Source organism: Pseudophryne corroboree, chromosome 4, assembly GCF_028390025.1.
Source record: "Pseudophryne corroboree isolate aPseCor3 chromosome 4, aPseCor3.hap2, whole genome shotgun sequence".
Taxonomy (NCBI): Eukaryota; Metazoa; Chordata; class Amphibia; order Anura; family Myobatrachidae; genus Pseudophryne; species Pseudophryne corroboree.
In genome coordinates, this window is record NC_086447.1 from 129,553,011 (window position 1) to 129,577,485 (window position 24,475).

The window sequence follows — 24,475 nt, forward strand, 5'->3', positions numbered from 1 at the left end:
GTATTTCAGTTTAGCAAAGTTCCACCAACAGTCCAACACATGACACTAATTAAATGTGGTCCTCATGTCAATCGACTGCACTCACCCCGTTAAAATAGGCCAGGTACCCGTCCCTGACTTGTTTTGCCCGTAGATTTGCCCTTGAATGGAGTGGAGGTGGTTCCAGAGAGGGAAAAGGTGAAGTATCCTCTGGGTGTTCTGGGTCTGGGTCTCCTGGCGTTCCTCTGGGCTGTGTCCTATGCTGGGTGGTTTTGCTGCACAAATAGTTATGCAGGACACAGAACGCAGTCACCACCCAATCTTCTCCACCTGCAAATTGATAGCCGTTAGGAATATGCAGAAGCGGCTAGACAGGATCCCAAAAGTGTTCTCTACAATTCGTCGTGCGTGGGATAGCCTAAAATTGTAGATGTGCTTCTCCCTTGTCAGTTGGCTTTGGGGGTACGGCTTCATAAATTTCTCGTGGAGTACGAATGCCTCATCAGCCACGAAAACAAAATTGAGTCCGTGCTGGGTTTGGTCCCTAGATGGCAAGTTGAGGGTCTTTGTGGTGAGCCGCTCGTAGAAGGTGGAATTCTCCAGCGAGCCACCATCTGATGCACAACCGTCTTTGCCAACGTCAATAAAGATTAATTTATAGTTGGCATTCACCACTGCCATCAACACGATGCTGAAATACCCTTTATAATTAAAATAAAGGGAGCCGCTGTTTGCAGGAGGCTCGATACAGACATGCTTGCCATCTATCGCTCCACCACAGTTCAGGAAATGCCAGGTGGTGGCAAACTCCTCTGCCACAGCTTGCCATTCAGATGTACTTGCAGGGAGCTATAATAAAAGAGATAAAAATATTAGAAAACATGTATTTAAACTTTGTTTTTTGTTTCTAAGCTCCAAAGAATAAAACACACCGGCCAGGAGGACGAAGATCTGATCTTTGAAGAGATCAAGGCCAGACTTTCCCGCCCCACCAACCACTTCTCTAATTATGGTGTATTTATGGCATCATCAATGAGAAAACTACCCCCCCGACCAGACGGAGCAGATTGAGAGGCTTTGTCTAAAAATCATAAGCAAAGCACGAAAGTCTCAACTGCATGATGATGTGGTCCTATTTGACCGCCGTTTCCTCTCTCTACCAACCCCCCTATCCCAGCATATTCCTCCCACTCAACCAACTCACAATCCGCCCACCCAAACACAGCCTACTCCCTCAGCCACCTGCTCCACGGCCATATATTAGGCTATGCTGGAGGCAGAGGAGGACATGCCCGTTTGAGGATTTGTAGACATCTTAAAATTCCCCATAAATATGGGGCGGTATAGGCTATATGGTGTTTTGGGCCCAGATTTTTGGGTGGCGGAAACACGCATGCTGTTGGTGCATGAGAATTTGGCCAGGACCATTCCTAGTGCACTTAACAGCATGTGTGTATTCTCCCTATCAAATCTGGGGCCAAAACACCATTTAGCCCTCCATCTTAGGAGTTTTTGTACCGCTCCATATTTAGTGGGACTTAATTTTTTTACAACACAGTTATTTATTTGTTTTACTGCTTGCAATATATATATATTTATGTTTAAAAAATTCAATTTCATGCCATGTTGGCAAATAAATGCATACAGTTCGATTCTATGTGCCATGTTGGCAAATCAAAGGAGAGTTTTTGCACAGTTTCCAAGAGGGAAAAACAACCTTTTTTCTATAAACAGTTTTAGTAACTAAACAGGTGTGGTGTCTATTCTTTACCTTTAAATACTGGTCCTGCAGAACCTTGACAATGGCCTTGCAGGTGTCAGGGATGATCCGACCCAAAGCCTGGGGTGAGATGAGGGTCCCGTACTTCAGGTGCTTCAACGACCGCCCTGTAGCCAAGAACCACAGTATAGAGGAGGCCTCTCCTCAGCAGGGATGGCCCTCCGCATCACGGTGTCCTGCTTCTCGATGTAGGGAGTCACAAGGCCCAGCAACTCCTGGAAGGTTGCGTCATCCATTCACAGGTAGATGCGATAATCTTCAGGGTTATCGTCCTTAATCTCGGTCAGGAGCAACATGTGAGAGAGAGTCCCCCTCTTCAACAGCCACTCCTTGCTCCAACCCCTCTTCTGTTTAAGATCCCTGTCACGTTTCAGCTTCAAATAGCCATAGGCTAACAGAAGTTGATACCTGTCGGAATCCATCTCAAAATAGGATATAGCACTTTTGTTGAAACAAGCCAAACAAAGCAAAGCAAAGCACACTAGCAATGTGGAATGCTCGGAAGGTATAAACTAGCCTCACTAATCACAGAGCAGCAGTGTGCACATGGGTAAAATGGCTGCTGCTATTTATATGCCTATTTGGCCCACCCCCCTAGCACCAATCCAGCAAATCACATATTGTAATAGATGCAGTGTCCACAGGCATATTGGCTGCTGCTAGTTAATTTGCCTTTGGGCCAGCCCCCCTAGCACCCTAATCCAGCCCATCAGATGTATCTGATGGTACCTGTGAATGCATTCTATACATCGCATGCGATATAGCGGCGCTTGACATATCATATGCGATGTATAGCATGCTCTAAAAAGTCAAATTGTACCAAATTGTTTGGTATCGTATGTAAACACTAAACACTCCCGGGAGAGTTCAAGGGAAATCGCCCCGACTTCAGCCTCTAGACATATCGTTCTAGTGTATGGGGCCCTTCAGGGCAACATCCCAATTTCTCTAAACCTGCACTTTAGTAAATATACCCCATGGAGTCTGTGAGATCTCCCCTTAATCTGGGAGTCTTCTGGACATTCCGGTAGAGTAAGCTCCTATGGTTATAAGATCTGAACATAAATGAAAATGAATGCATCAACTGCTGATGTGCACCGGAAATTTTTCGGGTTTTGTGTTTTGGTTTTGGATTCAGTTCCGCGGCCGTGTTTTGGATTCGGACGCGTTTTGGCAAAACCTCCCTGAAAATTTCATGTCAGATTCGGGTGTTTTTTTACAAAAACCCCTCAAAAACAGCTTAAATCATAGAATTTGGGGGTCATTTTGATCCCATAGTATTATTAACCTCAATAACCATAATTTCCACTCATTTCCAGTCTATTCTGAACACCTCACACCTCACAATATTATTTTTAGTCCTAAAATTTGCACCGAGGTCGCTGGATGACTAAGCTAAGCGACCCAACTGGCCGACACAAACACCTGGCCCATCTAGGAGTGGCACTACACTGTCAGACAGGATGGCACTTCCAAAAAATAGTCCCCAAACAGCACATGATGCAAAGAAAAAAAGAGGCGCAATGAGGTCGCTGGATGACTAAGCTAAGCGACCCAAGTGGCCGACCCAAACACCTGGCCCATCTAGGAGTGGCACTGCAGTGTCAGACAGGATGGCAGATTTAAAAAATAGTCCCCAAACAGCGCATGATGCAAAGAAAAAAAGAGGTGCACCAAGGTCGCTGGATGGCTAAGCTAAGCGACACAAGTGGCCGACACAAACACCTGGCCCATCTAGGAGTGGCACTGCAGTGTCAGGCAGGATGGCACTTCAAAAAAATAGTCCCCAAACAGCACATGATGCAAAGAAAAAAAGAGGTGCACCAAGGTCGCTGGATGGCTAAGCTAAGCGACACAAGTGACCGACACAAACACCTGGCCCATCTAGGAGTGGCACTGCAGTGTCAGGCAGGATGGCACTTCAAAAAAATTGTCCCCAAACAGCACATGATGCAAAGAAAAATGAAAGAAAAAAGAGGTGCAAGATGGAATTGTCCTTGGGCCCTCCCACCCACCCTTATGTTGTATAAACAGGACATGCACACTTTAACGAACCCATCATTTCAGCAACAGTGTCTGCCACACGACTGTGACTGAAATGACTGGTTGGTTTGGGCCCCCACCAAAAAAGAAGCAATCAATCTTTCCTTGCACAAACTGGCTCTACAGAGGCAAGATGTCCACCTCCTCCTCATCGTCAGATTCCTCACCCCTTTCACTGTGTACATCCCCCTCCTCACAGATTATTAATTCGTCCCCACTGGAATCCACCATCTCAGGTCCCTGTGTACTTTCTGGAGGCAATTGCTGGTGAATGTCTCCACGGAGGAATTGATTATAATTCATTTTGATGAACATCATCTCCACATTTTCTGGAAGTAACCTCGTACGCCGATTGCTGACAAGGTGAGCGGCTGCACTAAACACTCTTTCGGAGTACACACTGGAGGGGGGGCAACTTAGGTAAAATAAAGCCAGTTTCTGCAAGGGCGTCCAAATTGCCTTTTTCCTGCCAGTATACGTACGGACTGTCTGACGTGCCTACTTGGATGCGGTCACTCATATAATCCTCCACCATTCTTTCAATGGTGACAGAATCATATGCAGTGACAGTAGACGACATGTCAGTAATCGTTGGCAGGTCCTTCAGTCCGGACCAGATGTCAGCACTCGCTCCAGACTGCCCTGCATCACCGCCAGCGGGTGGGCTCAGAATTCTTAGCCTTTTCCTCGCAGCCCCAGTTGCGGGAGAATGTGAAGGGGGAGCTGTTGACGGGTCACGTTCCGCTTGACTTGACAATTTTCTCACCAGCAGGTCTTTGAACCTCTGCAGACTTGTGTCTGCCGGAAAGAGAGATACAACGTAGGTTTTAAATCTAGGATCGAGCACGGTGGCCAAAATGTAGTGCTCTGATTTCAACAGATTGACCACCCGTGAATCCTGGTTAAGCGAATTAAGGGCTCCATCCACAAGTCCCACATGCCTAGCGGAATCGCTCTGTTTTAGCTCCTCCTTCAATGTCTCCAGCTTCTTCTGCAAAAGCCTGATGAGGGGAATGACCTGACTCAGGCTGGCAGTGTCTGAACTGACTTCACGTGTGGCAAGTTCAAAGGGTTGCAGAACCTTGCACAACGTTGAAATCATTCTCCACTGCGCTTGAGTCAGGTGCATTCCCCCTCCTTTGCCTATATCGTAGGCAGATGTATAGGCTTGAATGGCTTTTTGCTGCTCCTCCATCCCCTGAAGCAAATAGAGGGTTGAATTCCACCTCGTTACCACCTCTTGCTTCAGATGATGGCAGGGCAGGTTCAGGACTGTTTGCTGGTGCTCCAGTCTTCGGCACGCGGTGGCTAAATGCCGAAAGCATCTCTTGCACGCCCCTGTCGTTTTTTAAATAATTCTGCACCACCAAATTCAATGTATGTGCAAAACATGGGACATGCTGGAATTTGCCCAGATGTAATGCACGTACAATATTGGTGGCGTTGTCCGATGTCACAAATCCCCAGGAGAGTCCAATTGGGGTAAGCCATTCTGCGATGATGTTCCTCAGTTTCCGTAAGAGTTGTCAGCTGTGTGCCTCTTATGGAAAGCGGTGATACAAAGCGTAGCCTGCCTAGGAACGAGTTGGCGTTTGCGAGATGCTGCTACTGGTGCCGCTGCTGCTGTTCTTGCTGCGGGAGGCAATACATCTACCCAGTGGGCTATCACAGTTATATAGTCCTGAGTCTGCCCTGCTCCACTTGTCCACATGTCCGTGGTTAAGTGGACATTGGGTACAACTGCATTTTTTAGGACACTAGTGACTCTTTTTCTGACGTCTGTGTACATTTTCGGTATCGCCTGCCTAGAGAAATGGAACCTAGATGGTATTTGGTACCAGGGACACAGTACCTCAATCAAGTCTCTAGTTGCCTGTGAATTAACGGTGGATACCGGAAACACGTTTCTCACCACCCAGGCTGCCAAGGCCTGAGTTATCCGCTTTGCAGCAGGATGACTGCTGTGATATTTCATCTTCCTCGCAAAGGATTGTTGGACAGTCAATTGCTTACTGGAAGTAGTACAAGTGGTCTTCCGACTTCCCCTCTGGGATGACGATCGACTGCCAGCAGCAACAACAGCAGCGCCAGCAGCAGTAGGCGTTACACTCAAGGATGCATCGGAGGAATCCCAGGCAGGAGAGGACTCGTCAGACTTGACATTGACATGGCCTGCAGGACTATTGGCTTTCCTGTCTAAGGAGGAAATTGACACTGAGGGAGTTGGTGGTGTGGTTTGCAGGAGCTTGGTTACAAGAGGAAGGGATTTAGTGGTCAGTGGACTGCTTCCGCTGTCATCCAAAGTTTTTGAACTTGTCACTGACTTCTGATGAATGCGGTCCAGGTGACGTATAAGGGAGGATGTTCCTAGGTGGTTAACGTCCTTACCCCTACTTATTACAGCTTGACAAAGGCAACACACGGCTTGACACCAGTTGTCCGCATTTCTGTTGAAATAATTCCACACCGAAGAGGTGATTTTTTTTGGTATTTTGACCAGGCATGTCAATGGCCATATTCGTCCCACGGACAACAGGTGTCTCCCCGGGTGCCTGACTTAAACAAACCACCTCACCATCAGAATCCTCCTTGTCAATTTCCTCCCCAGCGCCAGCAACACCCATATCCTCATCCTGGTATACTTCAACAGTGACATCTTCAATTTGACTATCAGGAACTGGACTGCGGGTGCTCCTTCCAGCACTTGCAGGGGGTGGAAGGCGCAACCTCTTCCCGTCCAGTGTTGGGAAGGTCAGGCATCGCAACCGACACAATTGGACTCTCCTTGGGGATTTGTGATTTAGAAGAACGCATAGTTCTTTGCTGTGCTTTTGCCATCTTAACTCTTTTAAGTTTTCTAGCAGGAGCATGAGTGCTTCCATCCTCAGGTGAATCTGAACCACTAGCCTTGAACATAGGCCAGGGCCTCAGCCGTTCCTTGCCACTCCGTGTCGTAAATGGCACAATGGCAAGTTTACGCTTCTCCTCAGACGATTTTGATTTAGATTTTTGGGTCATTTTACTGAGCTTTATTTTTGGGGATTTTACATGCTCTCTACTATGACATTGGGCATCGGCCTTGGCAGACGACGTTGATGGCATTTCATCGTCTCGGCCATGACTAGTGGCAGCAGCTTCAGCACAAGGTGGAAGTGGATCTTGATCTTTCCCTATTTTACCCTCCACATTTTTGTTCTCCATTTTTTAATAAGTGGAATTATATGCCAGTAATATATCAATAGCAATGGCCTACTACTATATATACTGCGCACAACTGAAATGCACCACAGGTATGGATGGATAGTATACTTGACGACACAGAGGTAGCTAGAGCAGTGGCCTACTGTACCGTACTGCTATATAGTATATACTGGTGGTCAGCAAACTGTGCAAAACTGAAATGCACCACAGGTATGGATGGATAGTATACTTGACGACACAGAGGTAGGTAGAGCAGTGGCCTACTGTACCGTACTGCTATATAGTATATACTGGTGGTCGGCAAACTGTGCAAAACTGAAATGCACCACAGGTATGGATGGATAGTATACTTGACGACACAGAGGTAGGTAGAGCTGTGGCCTACTGTACCGTACTGCTATATAGTATATACTGGTGGTCAGCAAACTGTGCAAAACTGAAATGCACCACAGGTATGGATGGATAGTATACTTGACGACACAGAGGTAGGTAGAGCAGTGGCATACTGTACCGTACTGCTATATAGTATACACTGGTGGTCAGCAAACTGTGCAAAACTGAAATGCACCACAGGTATGGATGGATACTAGTATACTTGACGACACAGAGGTAGGTAGAGCAGTGGCCTACTGTACCGTACTGCTATATAGTATATACTGGTGGTCAGCAAACTGTTCAAAACTGAAATGCACCACAGGTATGGATGGATAGTATACTTGACGACACAGAGGTAGGTAGAGCAGTGGCCTTCTGTACCGTACTGCTATATAGTATATACTGGTGGTCAGCAAACTGTGCAAAACTGAAATGCACCACAGGTATGGATGGATAGTATACTGACGACACAGAGGTAGGTAGAGCAGTGGACTACTGTACCGTACTGCTATCTATATAGGTATACTGGTGGTCAGCAAAATTCTGCACTGTCCTCCTACTATATACTACAATGCAGCACAGATATGGAGCGTTTTTCAGGCAGAGAATGTATAATACTGGTGGTCACTGGTCAGCAAAACTCTGCACTGTCCTCCTACTATATAATACTGCTGGTCCCCAGTCCCCACAATAAAGCAATTAGCACACTGAGCACAGATATTTGCAGCACACTGAGCACAGTCAGATATGGAGCGTTTTTCAGGCAGAGAACGTAGATATTTGCACTTGCAGCACACTGAGCATAGATTTCTCTATCGTCCTAGTGGATGCTGGGGTTCCTGAAAGGACCATGGGGAATAGCGGCTCCGCAGGAGACAGGGCACAAAAAGTAAAGCTTTAGGATCAGGTGGTGTGCACTGGCTCCTCCCCCTATGACCCTCCTCCAAGCCTCAGTTAGATTTTTGTGCCCGGCCGAGAAGGGTGCAATCTAGGTGGCTCTCCTAAAGAGCTGCTTAGAAAAGTTTAGCTTAGGTTTTTTTATTTTACAGTGAGTCCTGCTGGCAACAGGATCACTGCAACGAGGGACTTAGGGGAGAAGAAGTGAACTCACCTGCGTGCAGGATGGATTGGCTTCTTTGGCTACTGGACATTAGCTCCAGAGGGACGATCACAGGTACAGCCTGGATGGTCACCGGAGCCTCGCCGCCGGCCCCCTTGCAGATGCTGAAACAAGAAGAAGGTCCAGAATCGGCGGCATGAAGACTCCTCAGTCTTCTTAAGGTAGCGCACAGCACTGCAGCTGTGCGCCATTTCCTCTCAGCACACTTCACACGGCAGTCACTGAGGGTGCAGGGCGCTGGAAGGGGGGCGCCCTGGGAGGCAATGAAAACCTATTTTTGGCTAAAAATACCTCACATATAGCCTCCGGGGGCTATATGGAGATATTTAACCCCTGCCAGAATCCGTTAAGAGCGGGAGACGAGGCCGCCGAAAAAGGGGCGGGGCCTATCTCCTCAGCACACAGCGCCATTTTCCCTCACAGAAAGGCTGGAGGGAAGGCTCCCAGGCTCTCCCCTGCACTGCACTACAGAAACAGGGTTAAAACAGAGAGGGGGGGCACTAATTTGGCGTTAGAAATATATAAAAAAGATGCTATAAGGGAAAACACTTATATAAGGTTGTCCCTATATAATTATAGCGTTTTTGGTGTGTGCTGGCAAACTCTCCCTCTGTCTCTCCAAAGGGCTAGTAGGTCTTGTCCTCTATCAGAGCATTCCCTGTGTGTGTGCTGTGTGTCGGTACGTGTGTGTCGACATGTATGAGGACGATGTTGGTGAGGAGGCGGAGCAATTGCCTGTAATGGTGATGTCACTCTCTAGGGAGTCGACACCGGAATGGATGGCTTATTTAGGGAATTACGTGATAATGTCAACACGCGGCAAGGTCGGTTGACGACATGAGACGGCCGACAAACAATTAGTACCGGTCCAGACGTCTCAAAAACACCGTCAGGGGTTTTAAAACGCCCGTTTACTTTAGTCGGTCGACACAGACACAGACAGGGACACTGAATCCAGTGTCGACGGTGAATAAACAAACGTATTCCTTATTAGGGCCACACGTTAAGGGCAATGAAGGAGGTGTTACATATTTCTGATACTACAAGTACCACAAAAGAGGGTATTATGTGGGATGTGAAAAAACTACCGTAGTTTTTCCTGAATCAGATAAATTAAATGAAGTGTGTGATGATGCGTGGGTTCCCCCCGATAGAAAATATGGGCGGTATACCCTTTCCCGCCAGAAGTTAGGGCGCGTTGGGAAACACCCCTTAGGGTGGATAAGGCGCTCACACGCTTATCAGAACAAGTGGCGGTACCGTCTATAGATAGGGCCGTCCTCAAGGAGCCAGCTGACAGGAGGCTGGAAAATATCATAAAAAGTATATACACACATACTGGTGTTATACTGCGACCAGCGATCGCCTCAGCCTGGATGTGCAGAGCTGGGGTGGCTTGGTCGGATTCCCTGACTAAAAATATTGATACCCTTGACAGGGACAGTATTTTATTGACTATAGAGCATTTAAAGGATGCATTTCTATATATGCGAGATGCACAGAGGGATATTTGCACTCTGGCATCAAGAGTAAGTGCGATGTCCATATCTGCCAGAAGATGTTTATGGACACGACAGTGGTCAGGTGATGCAGATTCCAAACGGCACAAAGGTGTATTGCCGTATAAAGGAAGAGGAGTTATTTGGGGTCGGTCCATCGGACCTGGTGGCCACGGCAACTGCTGGAAAATCCACCGTTTTTTACCCTAAGTCACATCTCTGCAGAAAAAGACACCGTCTTTTCAGCTTCAGTCCTTTCGTCCCTATAAGAGTCATATCTGCCCAGGGATAGAGGAAAGGGAAGAAGACTGCAGCAGGCAGCCCATTCCCAGGAACAGAAGCGTTCCACCGCTTCTGACAAGCTCTCAGCATGACGCTGAGACCGTACAGGACCCCTGGATCCTACAAGTAGTATCCCAGGGGTACAGATTGGAATGTCGAGACGTTTCCCCTGCGCAGGCTCCTGAAGTCTGCTTTACCAAGGTCTCCCTCCGACAAGGAGGCAGTATGGGAAACAATTCACGAGCTGTATTCCCAGCAGGTGATAATTAAATTACCCCTCCTACAACAAGAAAAGGGGTATTATTCCACACTATATTGTGGTACTGAAGCCAGAAGGCTAGGTGAGACCTATTCTAAATCTAAAAAAATTTGAACACTTACAAAGGTTCAAATCAAGATGGAGTCACTCAGAGCAGTGATAACGAACCGGGAAGAAGGGGACTATATGGTGTCCCGAGACATCAGGGATGCTTACCTCCATGTCCCAAATTTGCCCTTATCACTAAGGGTACCTCAGGTTCGTGGTACAGAACTGTCACTATCAGTTTCAGACGCTGCCGTTTGGATTGTCCACGGCACCCCGGGTCTTTACCAAGGTAATGGCCGAAATGATGGTTCTTCTTCGAAGAAAAGGCGTCTTAATTATCCCTTACTTGGACGATCTCCTGATAAGGGCAAAGTCCAGGGAACAGTTGGAGGTCGGAGTAGCACTATCTCGGATACTGTTACAACAGCAGGGGTGGATTCTAAATATTCCAAAATCGCAGCTGATCCCGACAACAAGTCTCCTGTGCTTAGGGATGATTCTGGACACAGTCCAGAAAAAGGTGTTTCTCCCGGAAGAGAAAGCCAGGGAGTTATCCGAGCTAGTCAGGAACCTCCTAAAATCAGTGCATCATTGCACAAGGGCCATGGTAAAAAAATGGTGACTTCCTTCGAAGCAATTCCAGTCGGCAGATTTCATGCAAGAACTTTTCAGTGGGATCTGCTGGACAAATGGTCCGGATCGCATCTTCAGATGCATCAGCGGATAACCCTATATCCAAGGACAAGGGTGTCTCTCCTGTGGTGGTTACAGAGTGCTCATCTTCTAGAGGGCCGCAGATTCGGCATTCAGTTTTGGATGTTGGTGACCACGGAGGCCAGCCCGAGAGGCTGGGGAGCAGTCACACAAGGAAAAAATTTCCAGGGAGTGTGATCAAGTCTGGAGACTTTTCTCCACATAAATATAGCTAAGGGTAAATTTATAATGCTCTAAGCTTAGCAAGACCTCTGCTTCAAGGTCAGCCGGTATTGATCCAGTGGGATAAAACATCACGGCAGTCGCCCACGTAAATAGACAGGGCGGCACAAGAAGCAGGAGGGCAGTGGCAAAAACTGCAAGGACTTTTCGCTGGGCGGAAAATCATGTGATAGCACTGTCAGCAGTGTTTCATTCCGGGAATGGAAACTGGGAAGCAGACTTCCTCAGTAGGCACGACCTCCACCCGGCAGAGTGGGAACTTCATGGGGAAGTTTTCCACATGATTGTAAACCGTTGGGAATTACCAAAGGTGGACATGATGGCGTCCCGTCTGAACAAAAAACGGGACAGGTATTGCGCCAGGTTAAGAGACCCTCAGGCAATAGCTGTGGACGTTCTGGTAACACCGTGGGTGTACCAGTCGGTGTATGTGTTCCATCCTCTGCTTTTCATACCTAAGGTACTGAGAATTATAAGACGTAGAGGAGTAAGAACTATACTCATGGCTCCGGATTGGCCAAGAAGGACTTGGTACCCGGAACTTCAAGAGATGCTCACAGAGGACTTGTGGCCTCTGCCGCTAAGAAGGGACTTGTTTCAGCAAGTACCATGTCTGTTCCAAGACTTACCGCAGCTGCGTTTGACGGCATGGCGGTGGAACGCCGGATCCTAAGGGAAAAGGCATTCAGGAAGAGGTCATTCCTACCCTGGTCAAAGCCAGAAAGGAGGTGACCGCACAACATTATCACCAAATGTGGCGAAAATATGTTGCGTGGTGTGAGGCCAGGAAGGCCCCACGAAGAAATTTCAACTCGGTCGATTCCTGCATTTCCTGCAAACAGGAGTGTCTATGGGCCTCAAATTGGGGTCCATTAAGATTCAAATTTCGGCCCTGTCGATTTTTCTTCCAGAAAGAATTGGCTTCAGTTCCTGAAGTCCAGAAGTTTGTCAAGGGAGTATTGCATATACAACCCCCTTTTGTGCCTACAGTGGCACTGTGGGATCTCAACGTAGTTCTGGGATTCCTCAAAACACATTGGTTTAAAACCAGTCAAATCTGTGGATTTGAAGCATCTCACATGAAAAGTGAACATGCTCTTGGACCTGGCCTGGACCAGGCGAGTGTCAAATTGGTGTTTTTTTTCTCAAAAAAGCCCATATCTGTTTGTCCATTCGGACAGGGCAGAGCTGCGGACTCGTCCCCAGTTCTCTCCCTAAGGTGGTGTCAGTGTTTCACCTGAACCAGCTTATTGTGGTGTCTTGCGCCTACTAGGGACTTGGAGGACTCCAAGTTGCTAGATGTGGTCAGGGCCCTGAAAATATAGGTTCCAGGACGGCTGGAGTCAGGAAAACTGACTTGCTGTTATCCTGTATGCACCCAACAAACTGGGTGCTCTTGCTTCTAAGCAGACTTTTGCTAGTTGGATGTGTAATACAATTCAGCTTGCACATTCTGTGGCAGGCCTGCCACAGCCAAAATATGTAAATGCCCATTCCACAAGGAAGGTGGGCTCATCTTGGGCGGCTGCCCGAGGGGTCTCGGCTTTACAACTTTGCCGAGCGGCTATTTAGTCAGGGGCAAACACGTTTGTAAAATCCTACAAATTTGATAACCTGGCTAAGGAGGACCTGGAGTTCTCTCATTCGGTGCTGCAGAGTCATCCGCACTCTCCCGCCCGTTTGGGAGCTTTGGTATAATCCCCATGGTCCTTTCAGGAACCCCAGCATCCACTAGGACGATAGAGAAAATAAGAATTTACTTACCGATAATTCTATTTCTCGGAGTCCGTAGTGGATGCTGGGCGCCCATCCCAAGTGCGGATTATCTGCAATACTTGTACATAGTTACAAAAATCGGGTTATTATTGTTGTGAGCCATCTTTCAGAGGCTCCGCTGTTATCATACTGTTAACTGGGTTCAGATCACAGGTTGTACAGTGTGATTGGTGTGGCTGGTATGAGTCTTACCCGGGATTCATAAATCCTTCCTTATTGTGTACGCTCGTCCGGGCACAGTATCCTAACTGAGGCTTGGAGGAGGGTCATAGGGGGAGGAGCCAGTGCACACCACCTGATCCTAAAGCTTTACTTTTTGTGCCCTGTCTCCTGCGGAGCCGCTATTCCCCATGGTCCTTTCAGGAACCCCAGCATCCACTACGGACTCCGAGAAATAGAATTATCGGTAAGTAAATTCTTATTATTTGCAGCACACTGAGCACAGATATTTGCAGCACAATTTGAACCCACTGAACATAGAAACTGAGAGGACGCCAGCCACGTCCTCTCACGATCATCTCCAATGCACGAGTGAAAAATGGCGGCGACGCGCGACTCCTTATATAGAATACGAATCTCGCGAGAATCCGACCGCGGGATGATGACGTTCCGGCGCGCTCGGGTTAACCGAGCAAGGCGGGAGGATCCGAGTCTGTCTCAGACCCGTGTAAAATGGGTGAAGTTCGGGGGGGTTCGGATCCCGAGGATCCGAACCCGCTCATCACTAGCACCAACACACCTTCACTTTATTTCATACTTGCCTACTTTCTCTGTTTCTTCTCCGGGAGAAGCTCAGATAGGATACAGTGCTTGCCATTTCCGGAGGTGGAGCCGGTCTGTCACATCATCAAGCTCTGCCCCCACCTCAGGAAAAATGTACGATTTGCGGGTCCGTTGGCAGGGGCTGGGGATTAGTGATGCTATTTGCATCATTAAGCCCCACCCCCTCTGTCCAGTGCAGTGATTAGACTGATTTTTTTCCTCATCCTGCCCATTTCACTAGGAAGCGGGAGGGGTGCCAACTCTTCTGGAGATGCGGGGAACTACCCAAAAATTCGGGAGTCTCCTGCAACTTCCGGGACAGTAGGCAAGTATGATTTATTCACAGTTCAGGCTGAGCTTCATTGCCCGAAATTCAAAGCTCGGAATATTTCATTACATTTTGTTTATCTCCTCTCATGCCAAATATACACAAAGTTTATACACAAAACGGAGACAGCAGCCAGCTCAGGCGAATCACAGTTTGTGAGCCGACTAGGTCACAGTACTCCAGGGCAGCTGGTCCCATTTGCCAATATGTCACTAACTGCTGATTAGAAATGCCTACAGAGTTTTATGAGGTCAAATGGCTGAACTTGTTATAATATAAGAAGTGTGCCTAGTCCATGGGTTGGCCCTCTGGGAATGATTAACTGGTGCTGCCCTGCCTCGTCCTCTCTTCTGTGATGAGTCCTGAGCAATGGGGGGAACCTTCAGCACTTTGTACATCCAAGACCACCATAAGAAGTGCATTTCCCAACATGGTTTATTAGTGGAGTGTGGATGAGTAGGACATGCTCACGCTGCCCCTGCCACTCTACTACTAGGTAAATATAATTTAGTGATGAGCAACGGAAATTTTTCGGGTTTTGTGTTTTGGTTTTGGGTTCGGTTCCGCGGCCGTGTTTTGGGTTCGAACGCGTTTTGGCAAAACCTCACCGAATTTTTTTTGTCGGATTCGGGTGTGTTTTGGATTCGGGTGTTTTTTTCTAAAAACCCAAAAAAACAGCTTAAATCATAGAATTTGGGGGTCATTTTGATCCCAAAGTATTATTAACCTCAATAACCATAATTTCCACTCATTTTCAGTCTATTCTGAACACCTCACACCTCACAATATTATTTTTAGTCCTAAAATTTGTACCGAGGTCGCTGGATGACTAAGCTCAGCGACCCAAGTGGCCGACACAAACACCTGGCCCATCTAGGAGTGGCACTGCAGTGTCACGCAGGATGGCCCTTCAAAAAACTACTCCCCAAACAGCACATGACGCAAAGAAGAAAAAAAAGAGGCGCAATGAGGTAGCTGTGTGAGTAAGCTAAGCGACCCTAGTGGCCGACACAAACACCTGGCCCATCTAGGAGTGGCACTGCAGTGTCACGCAGGATGGCCCTTCCAAAAAACACCCCCCAAACAGCACATGACGCAAAGAAAAAAAGAGGCGCAATGAGGTAGCTGTGTGACTAAGCTAAGCGACCCTAGTGACCGACACAAACACCTGGCCCATCTAGGAGTGGCACTGCAGTGTCACGCAGGATGGCCCTTCAAAAAACTACTCCCCAAACAGCACATGACGCAAAGAAGAAAAAAAAGATGCGCAATGAGGTAGCTGTGTGACTAAGATAAGCGACCCTAGTGGCCGACACAAACACCTGGCCCATCTAGGAGTGGCACTGCAGTGTCACGCAGGATGGCCCTTCCAAAAAACACCCCCCAAACAGCACATGACGCAAAGAAAAATGAAAGAAAAAAGAGGTGCAAGATGGAATTGTCCTTGGGCCCTCCCACCCACCCTTATGTTGTATAAACAGGACATGCACACTTTAACCAACCCATCATTTCAGTGACAGGGTCTGCCACACGACTGTGACTGAAATGACGGGTTGGTTTGGACCCCCACCAAAAAAGAAGCAATTAATCTCTCCTTGCACAAACTGGCTCTACAGAGGCAAGATGTCCACCTCATCATCATCCTCCGATATATCACCGTGTACATCCCCCTCCTCACAGATTATCAATTCGTCCCCACTGGAATCCACCATCTCAGCTCCCTGTGTACTTTGTGGAGGCAATTGCTGCTGGTGAATGTCTCCACGGAGGAATTGATTATAATTCATTTTAATGAACATCATCTTCTCCACATTTTCTGGATGTAACCTCGTACGCCGATTGGTGACAAGGTGAGCGGCGGCACTAAACACTCTTTCGGAGTACACACTTGTGGGAGGGCAACTTAGGTAGAATAAAGCCAGTTTGTGCAAGGGCCTCCAAATTGCCTCTTTTTCCTGCCAGTATAAGTACGGACTGTCTGACGTGCCTACTTGGATGCGGTCACTCATATAATCCTCCACCATTCTTTCAATGGGGAGAGAATCATATGCAGTGACAGTAGACGACATGTCCGTAATCGTTGTCAGGTCCTTCAGTCCGGACCAGATGTCAGCATCAGCAGTCGCTCCAGACTGCCCTGCATCACCGCCAGCGGGTGGGCTCAGAATTCTGAGCCTTTTCCTCGCACCCCCAGTTGCGGGAGAATGTGAAGGAGGAGATGTTGACAGGTCGCGTTCCGCTTGACTTGACAATTTTCTCACCAGCAGTTCTTTGAACCCCAGCAGACTTGTGTCTGCTGGAAAGAGAGATCCAAGGTAGGTTTTAAATCTAGGATCGAGCACGGTGGCCAAAATGTAGTGCTCTGATTTCAACAGATTGACCACCCGTGAATCCTGGTTAAGCGAATTAAGGGCTCCATCCACAAGTCCCACATGCCTAGCGGAATCGCTCTGTGTTAGCTCCTCCTTCAATGTCTCCAGCTTCTTCTGCAAAAGCCTGATGAGGGGAATGACCTGACTCAGGCTGGCAGTGTCTGAACTGACTTCACGTGTGGCAAGTTCAAAAGGTTGCAGAACCTTGCACAACGTTGAAATCATTCTCCACTGCGCTTGAGACAGGTGCATTCCACCTCCTATATCGTGCTCAGTTGTATAGGCTTGAATGGCCTTTTGCTGCTCCTCCAACCTCTGAAGCATATAGAGGGTTGAATTCCACCTCGTTACCACTTCTTGCTTCAGATGATGGCAGGGCAGGTTCAGGCGTTTTTGGTGGTGCTCCAGTCTTCTGTACGTGGTGCCTGTACGCCGAAAGTGTCCCGCAATTCTTCTGGCCACCGACAGCATCTCTTGCACGCCCCTGTCGTTTTTTTAAATAATTCTGCACCACCAAATTCAAGGTATGTGCAAAACATGGGACGTGCTGGAATTTGCCCAGATTTAATGCACACACAATATTGCTGGCGTTGTCCGATGCCACAAATCCACAGGAGAGTCCAATTGGGGTAAGCCATTCCGCGATGATCTTCCTCAGTTGCCGTAAGAGGTTTTCAGCTGTGTGCGTATTCTGGAAAGCGGTGATACAAAGCGTAGCCTGCCTAGGAAAGAGTTGGCGTTTGCGAGATGCTGCTACTGGTGCTGCCGCTGCTGTTCTTGCGGCGGGAGTCCATACATCTACCCAGTGGGCTGTCACAGTCATATAGTCCTGAGCCTGCCCTGCTCCACTTGTCCACATGTCCGTGGTTAAGTGGACATTGGGTACAACTGCATTTTTTAGGACACTGGTGAGTCTTTTTCTGAGGTCTGTGTACATTTTCAGTATCGCCTGCCTAGAGAAATGGAACCTAGATGGTATTTGGTACCGGGGACACAGTACCTCCAACAAGTCTCTAGTTGGCTCTGCAGTAATGATGGATACCGGAACCACGTTTCTCACCGCCCAGGATGCCAAGGCCTCAGTTATCCGCTTTGCAGCAGGATGACTGCTGTGATATTTCATCTTCCTCGCAAAGGACTGTTGGACAGTCAATTGCTTGGTGGAAGTAGTAAAAGTGGTCTTACGACTTCCTCTCTGGGATGACGATCGACTCCCAGCAGCAACAACAGCAGCGCCAGCAGCAGTAGGCGTTACACGCAAGGATGCATCGGAGGAATCCCAGGCAGGAGAGGACTCGTCAGAATTGCCAGTGACATGGCCTGCAGGACTATTGGCATTCCTGGGGAAGGAGGAAATTGACACTGAGGGAGTTGGTGGGGTGGTTTGCGTGAGCTTGGTTACAAGAGGAAGGGATTTACTGGTCAGTGGACTGCTTCCGCTGTCGCCCAAAGTTTTTGAACTTGTCACTGACTTATGATGAATGCGCTGCAGGTGACGTATAAGGGAGGATGTTCCGAGGTGGTTAACGTCCTTACCCCTACTTATTACAGCTTGACAAAGGCAACACACGGCTTGACAAATGTTGTCCGCATTTCTGTTGAAATACTTCCACACCGAAGAGCTGATTTTTTGGGTATTTTCACCAGGCATGTCAATGGCCATATTCCTCCCACGGACAACAGGTGTCTCCCCGGGTGCCTGACTTAAACAAACCACCTCACCATCAGAATCCTCCTGGTCAATTTCCTCCCCAGCGCCAGCAACACCCATATCCTCCTCATCCTGGTGTACTTCAACACTGACATCTTCAATCTGACTATCAAGAACTGGACTGCGGGTGCTCCTTGCAGCACTTGCAGGGGGCGTGCAAATGGTGGAAGGCGCATGCTCTTCACGTCCAGTGTTGGGAAGGTCAGGCATCGCAAACGACACAATTGGACTCTCCTTGTGGATTTGTGATTTCGAAGAACGCACAGTTCTTTGCTGTGCTTTTGCCAGCTTGAGTCTTTTCATTTTTCTAGCGAGAGGCTGAGTGCTTCCATCCTCATGTGAAGCTGAACCACTAGCCATGAACATAGGCCAGGGCCTCAGCCGTTCCTTGCCACTCCGTGTGGTAAATGGCATATTGGCAAGTTTACGCTTCTCCTCCGACAATTTTATTTTAGATTTTTGAGTCCTTTTTTTACTGATATTTGGTGTTTTGGATTTTACATGCTCTGTACTATGACATTGGGCATCGGCCTTGGCAGACGACGTTGATGGCATTTCATCGTCTCGGCCATGACTAGTGGCAGCAGCTTCAGCACGAGGTGGAAGTCGATCTTGATCTTTCCCTATTTTTGGAACCTCAGCATTTTTGTTCTCCATATTTTAATAGGCACAACTAAAAGGCACCTCAGGTAAACAATGGAGATGGATGGATACTAGTATACTTATGGATGACGAGCGACTGCCGACACAGAGGTAGCTACAGCCGTGGACTACCGTACTGCGTCTGCTGCTAGTATAGACTGGATAATAATGATATAAAAAATATATATATATCACTACTGCAGGACAGGTATATATTATATAATGACGGACCTGCTGGACACTGTCAGCACTGCAGACTCCTAAAGTAAACTACTAGTATGAAGAAGATAGGGAAAAAAAAAACACCACAGGTAGGTATACAATTATGGATGGACGAGCGACTGCCGACACAGAGGTAGCTACAGCCGTGGACTACCGTACTGCGTCTGCTGCCTGTATAGACTGGATGATAATGATATAAAAAAATATATATATCACTACTGCAGGACAGGTATATATTATATAATGACGGACCTGCTGGACACTGTCAGCACTGCAGACTCCTAAAGTAAACTACTAGTATGAAGAAGATAGAAAAAAAAAAAAACACCACAGGTAGGTATACAATTAGGGATGGACGAGCGACTGCCGACACAGAGGTAGCTACAGCCGTGGACTACCGTACTGCGTCTGCTGCTAGTATAGACTGGATGATAATGATATAAAAAATATATATATATCACTACTGCAGGACAGGTATATATTATATAATGACGGACCTGCTGGACACTGTCAGCACTGCAGACTCCTAAAGTAAACTACTAGTATGAAGAAGATAGAAAAAAAAAAACACCACAGGTAGGTATACAATTATGGATGGACGAGCGACTGCCGACACAGAGGTAGCTACAGCCGTGGACTACCGTACTGCGTCTGCTGCTAGAATAAACTGGATGATAATGATATAAAAAATATATATATATATATCACTACTGCAGGACAGGTATATATTATATAATGACGGACCTGCTGGACACTGTCAGCACTGCAGACTCCTAAAGTAAACTACTAGTATGAAGAAGATAGGATGAAAAAAAAACACCACAGGTAGGTATACAATTATGGATGGACGAGCGACTGCCGACACAGAGGTAGCTACAGCCGTGGACTACCGTATTGCGTCTGCTGCTAGTATAGACTGGATGATAATGATATAAAAAAAATATATATATATCACTACTGCAGGACAGGTATATATTATATAATGACGGACCTGCTGGACACTGTCAGCACTGCAGACTCCTAAAGTAAACTACTAGTATGAAGAAGATAGAAAAAAAAAAAACACCACAGGTAGGTATACAATTATGGATGGACGAGCGACTGCCGACACAGAGGTAGCTACAGCCGTGGACTACCGTACTGCGTCTGCTGCTAGTATAGACAGGATGATAATGATATAAAAAATATATATATATCACTACTGCAGGACAGGTATATATTATATAATGACGGACCTGCTGGACACTGTCAGCACTGCAGACTCCTAAAGTAAACTACTAGTATGAAGAAGATAGAAGAAAAAAAAAACACCACAGGTAGGTATACAATTATGGATGGACGAGCGACTGCCGACACAGAGGTAGCTACAGCCGTGGACTACTGTACTGCGTCTGCTGCTAGTATAGACTGGATGATAATGATATAAAAAAATATATATATCACTACTGCAGGACAGGTATATATTATATAATGACGGACCTGCTGGACACTGTCAGCACTGCAGACTCCTAAAGTAAACTACTAGTATGAAGAAGATAGAAAAAAAAAACACCACAGGTAGGTATACAATTATGGATGGACGAGCGACTGCCGACACAGAGGTAGCTACAGCCATGGACTACCATACTGCATCTGCTGCTAGTATAGACTGGATGATAATGATATAAAAAATATATATATATCACTACTGCAGGACAGGTATATATTATATAATGACGGACCTGCTGGACACTGTCAGCACTGCAGACTCCTAAAGTAAACTACTAGTATGAAGAAGATAGAAAAAAAAAAACACCACAGGTAGGTATACAATTATGGATGGACGAGCGACTGCCGACACAGAGGTAGCTACAGCCGTGGACTACCGTACTGCGTCTGCTGCTAGTATAGACTGGATGATAATGATATAAAAAATATATATATATCACTACTGCAGGACAGGTATATATTATATAATGACGGACCTGCTGGACACTGTCAGCACTGCAGACTCCTAAAGTAAACTACTAGTATGAAGAAGACAGAAAAAAAAAAAAACACCACAGGTAGGTATACAATTATGGATGGACGAGCGACTGCCGACACAGAGGTAGCTACAGCCGTGGACTACCGTACTGCGTCTGCTGCTAGTATAGACTGGATGATAATGATATAAAAAATATATATATATCACTACTGCAGGACAGGTATATATTATATAATGACGGACCTGCTGGACACTGTCAGCACTGCAGACTCCTAAAGTAAACTACTAGTATGAAGAAGATAGAAAAAAAAAAAACACCACAGGTAGGTATACAATTATGGATGGACGAGCGACTGCCGACACAGAGGTAGCTACAGCCGTGGACTACTGTACTGCGTCTGCTGCTAGTATAGACTGGATGATAATGATATAAAAAATATATATATATCACTACTGCAGGACAGGTATATATTATATAATGACGGACCTGCTGGACACTGTCAGCACTGCAGACTCCTAAAGTAAACTACTAGTATGAAGAAGATAGAAAAAAAAACACCACAGGTAGGTATACAATTATGGATGGACGAGCGACTGCCGACACAGAGGTAGCTACAGCCATGGACTACCGTACTGCGTCTGCTGCTAGTATAGACTGGATGATAATGATATAAAAAATATATATATATCACTACTGCAGGACAGGTATATATTATATAATGACGGACCTGCTGGACACTGTCAGCACTGCAGACTCCTAAAGTAAACTACTAGTATGAAGAAGATAGAAGAAAAAAAAAACACCACAGGTAGGTATACAATTATGGATGGACGAGCGACTGCCGACACAGAGGTAGCTACAGCCGTGGACTACTGTACTGCGTCTGCTGCTAGTATAGACTGGATGATAATGATATAAAAAAAATATATATATCACTACTGCAGGACAGGTATATATTATATAATGACGGACCTGCTGGACACTGTCAGCACTGCAGACTCCTAAAGTAAACTACTAGTATGAAGAAGATAGAAAAAAAAAACACCACAGGTAGGTATACAATTATGGATGGACGAGCGACTGCCGACACAGAGGTAGCTACAGCCATGGACTACCGTACTGCGTCTGCTGCTAGTATAGACTGGATGATAATGATATAAAAAATATATATATATCACTACTGCAGGACAGGTATATATTATATAATGACGGACCTGCTGGACACTGTCAGCACTGCAGACTCCTAAAGTAAACTACTAGTATGAAGAAGATAGAAAAAAAAAAAAACACCACAGGTAGGTATACAATTATGGATGGACGAGCGACTGCCGACACAGAGGTAGCTACAGCCGTGGACTACCGTACTGCGTCTGCTGCTAGTATAGACTGGATGATAATGATATAAAAAATATATATATATCACTACTGCAGGACAGGTATATATTATATAATGACGGACCTGCTGGACACTGTCAGCACTGCAGACTCCTAAAGTAAACTACTAGTATGAAGAAGATAGAAAAAAAAAAAAACACCACAGGTAGGTATACAATTATGGATGGACGAGCGACTGCCGACACAGAGGTAGCTACAGCCGTGGACTACTGTACTGCGTCTGCTGCTAGTATAGACTGGATGATAATGATATAAAAAAAAAATATATATCACTACTGCAGGACAGGTATATATTATATAATGACGGACCTGCTGGACACTGTCAGCACTGCAGACTCCTAAAGTAAACTACTAGTATGAAGAAGATAGAAAAAAAACACCACAGGTAGGTATACAATTATGGATGGACGAGCGACTGCCGACACAGAGGTAGCTACAGCCATGGACTACCGTACTGCGTCTGCTGCTAGTATAGACTGGATGATAATGATATAAAAAATATATATATATCACTACTGCAGGACAGGTATATATTATATAATGACGGACCTGCTGGACACTGTCAGCACTGCAGACTCCTAAAGTAAACTACTAGTATGAAGAAGATAGAAGAAGAAAAAAACACCACAGGTAGGTATACAATTATGGATGGACGAGCGACTGCCGACACAGAGGTAGCTACAGCCGTGGACTACTGTACTGCGTCTGCTGCTAGTATAGACTGGATGATAATGATAAAAAAAATATATATATCACTACTGCAGGACAGGTATATATTATATAATGACGGACCTGCTGGACACTGTCAGCACTGCAGACTCCTAAAGTAAACTACTAGTATGAAGAAGATAGAAAAAAAAAACACCACAGGTAGGTATACAATTATGGATGGACGAGCGACTGCCGACACAGAGGTAGCTACAGCCATGGACTACCGTACTGCGTCTGCTGCTAGTATAGACTGGATGATAATGATATAAAAAATATATATATATCACTACTGCAGGACAGGTATATATTATATAATGACGGACCTGCTGGACACTGTCAGCACTGCAGACTCCTAAAGTAAACTACTAGTATGAAGAAGATAGAAAAAAAAAAAACACCACAGGTAGGTATACAATTATGGATGGACGAGCGACTGCCGACACAGAGGTAGCTACAGCCGTGGACTACCGTACTGCGTCTGCTGCTAGTATAGACTGGATGATAATGATATAAAAAATATATATCACTACTGCAGGACAGGTATATATTATATAATGACGGACCTGCTGGACACTGTCAGCACTGCAGACTCCTAAAGTAAACTACTAGTATGAAGAAGATAGAAAAAAAAAAAAAAAACACCACAGGTAGGTATACAATTATGGATGGACGAGCGACTGCCGACACAGAGGTAGCTACAGCCGTGGACTACCGTACTGCGTCTGCTGCTAGTATAGACTGGATGATAATGATATAAAAAATATATATATATCACTACTGCAGGACAGGTATATATTATATAATGACGGACCTGCTGGACACTGTCAGCACTGCAGACTCCTAAAGTAAACTACTAGTATGAAGAAGATAGAAAAAAAAAAAACACCACAGGTAGGTATACAATTATGGATGGACGAGCGACTGCCGACACAGAGGTAGCTACAGCCGTGGACTACTGTACTGCGTCTGCTGCTAGTATAGACTGGATGATAATGATATAAAAAAAATATATATATCACTACTGCAGGACAGGTATATATTATATAATGACGGACCTGCTGGACACT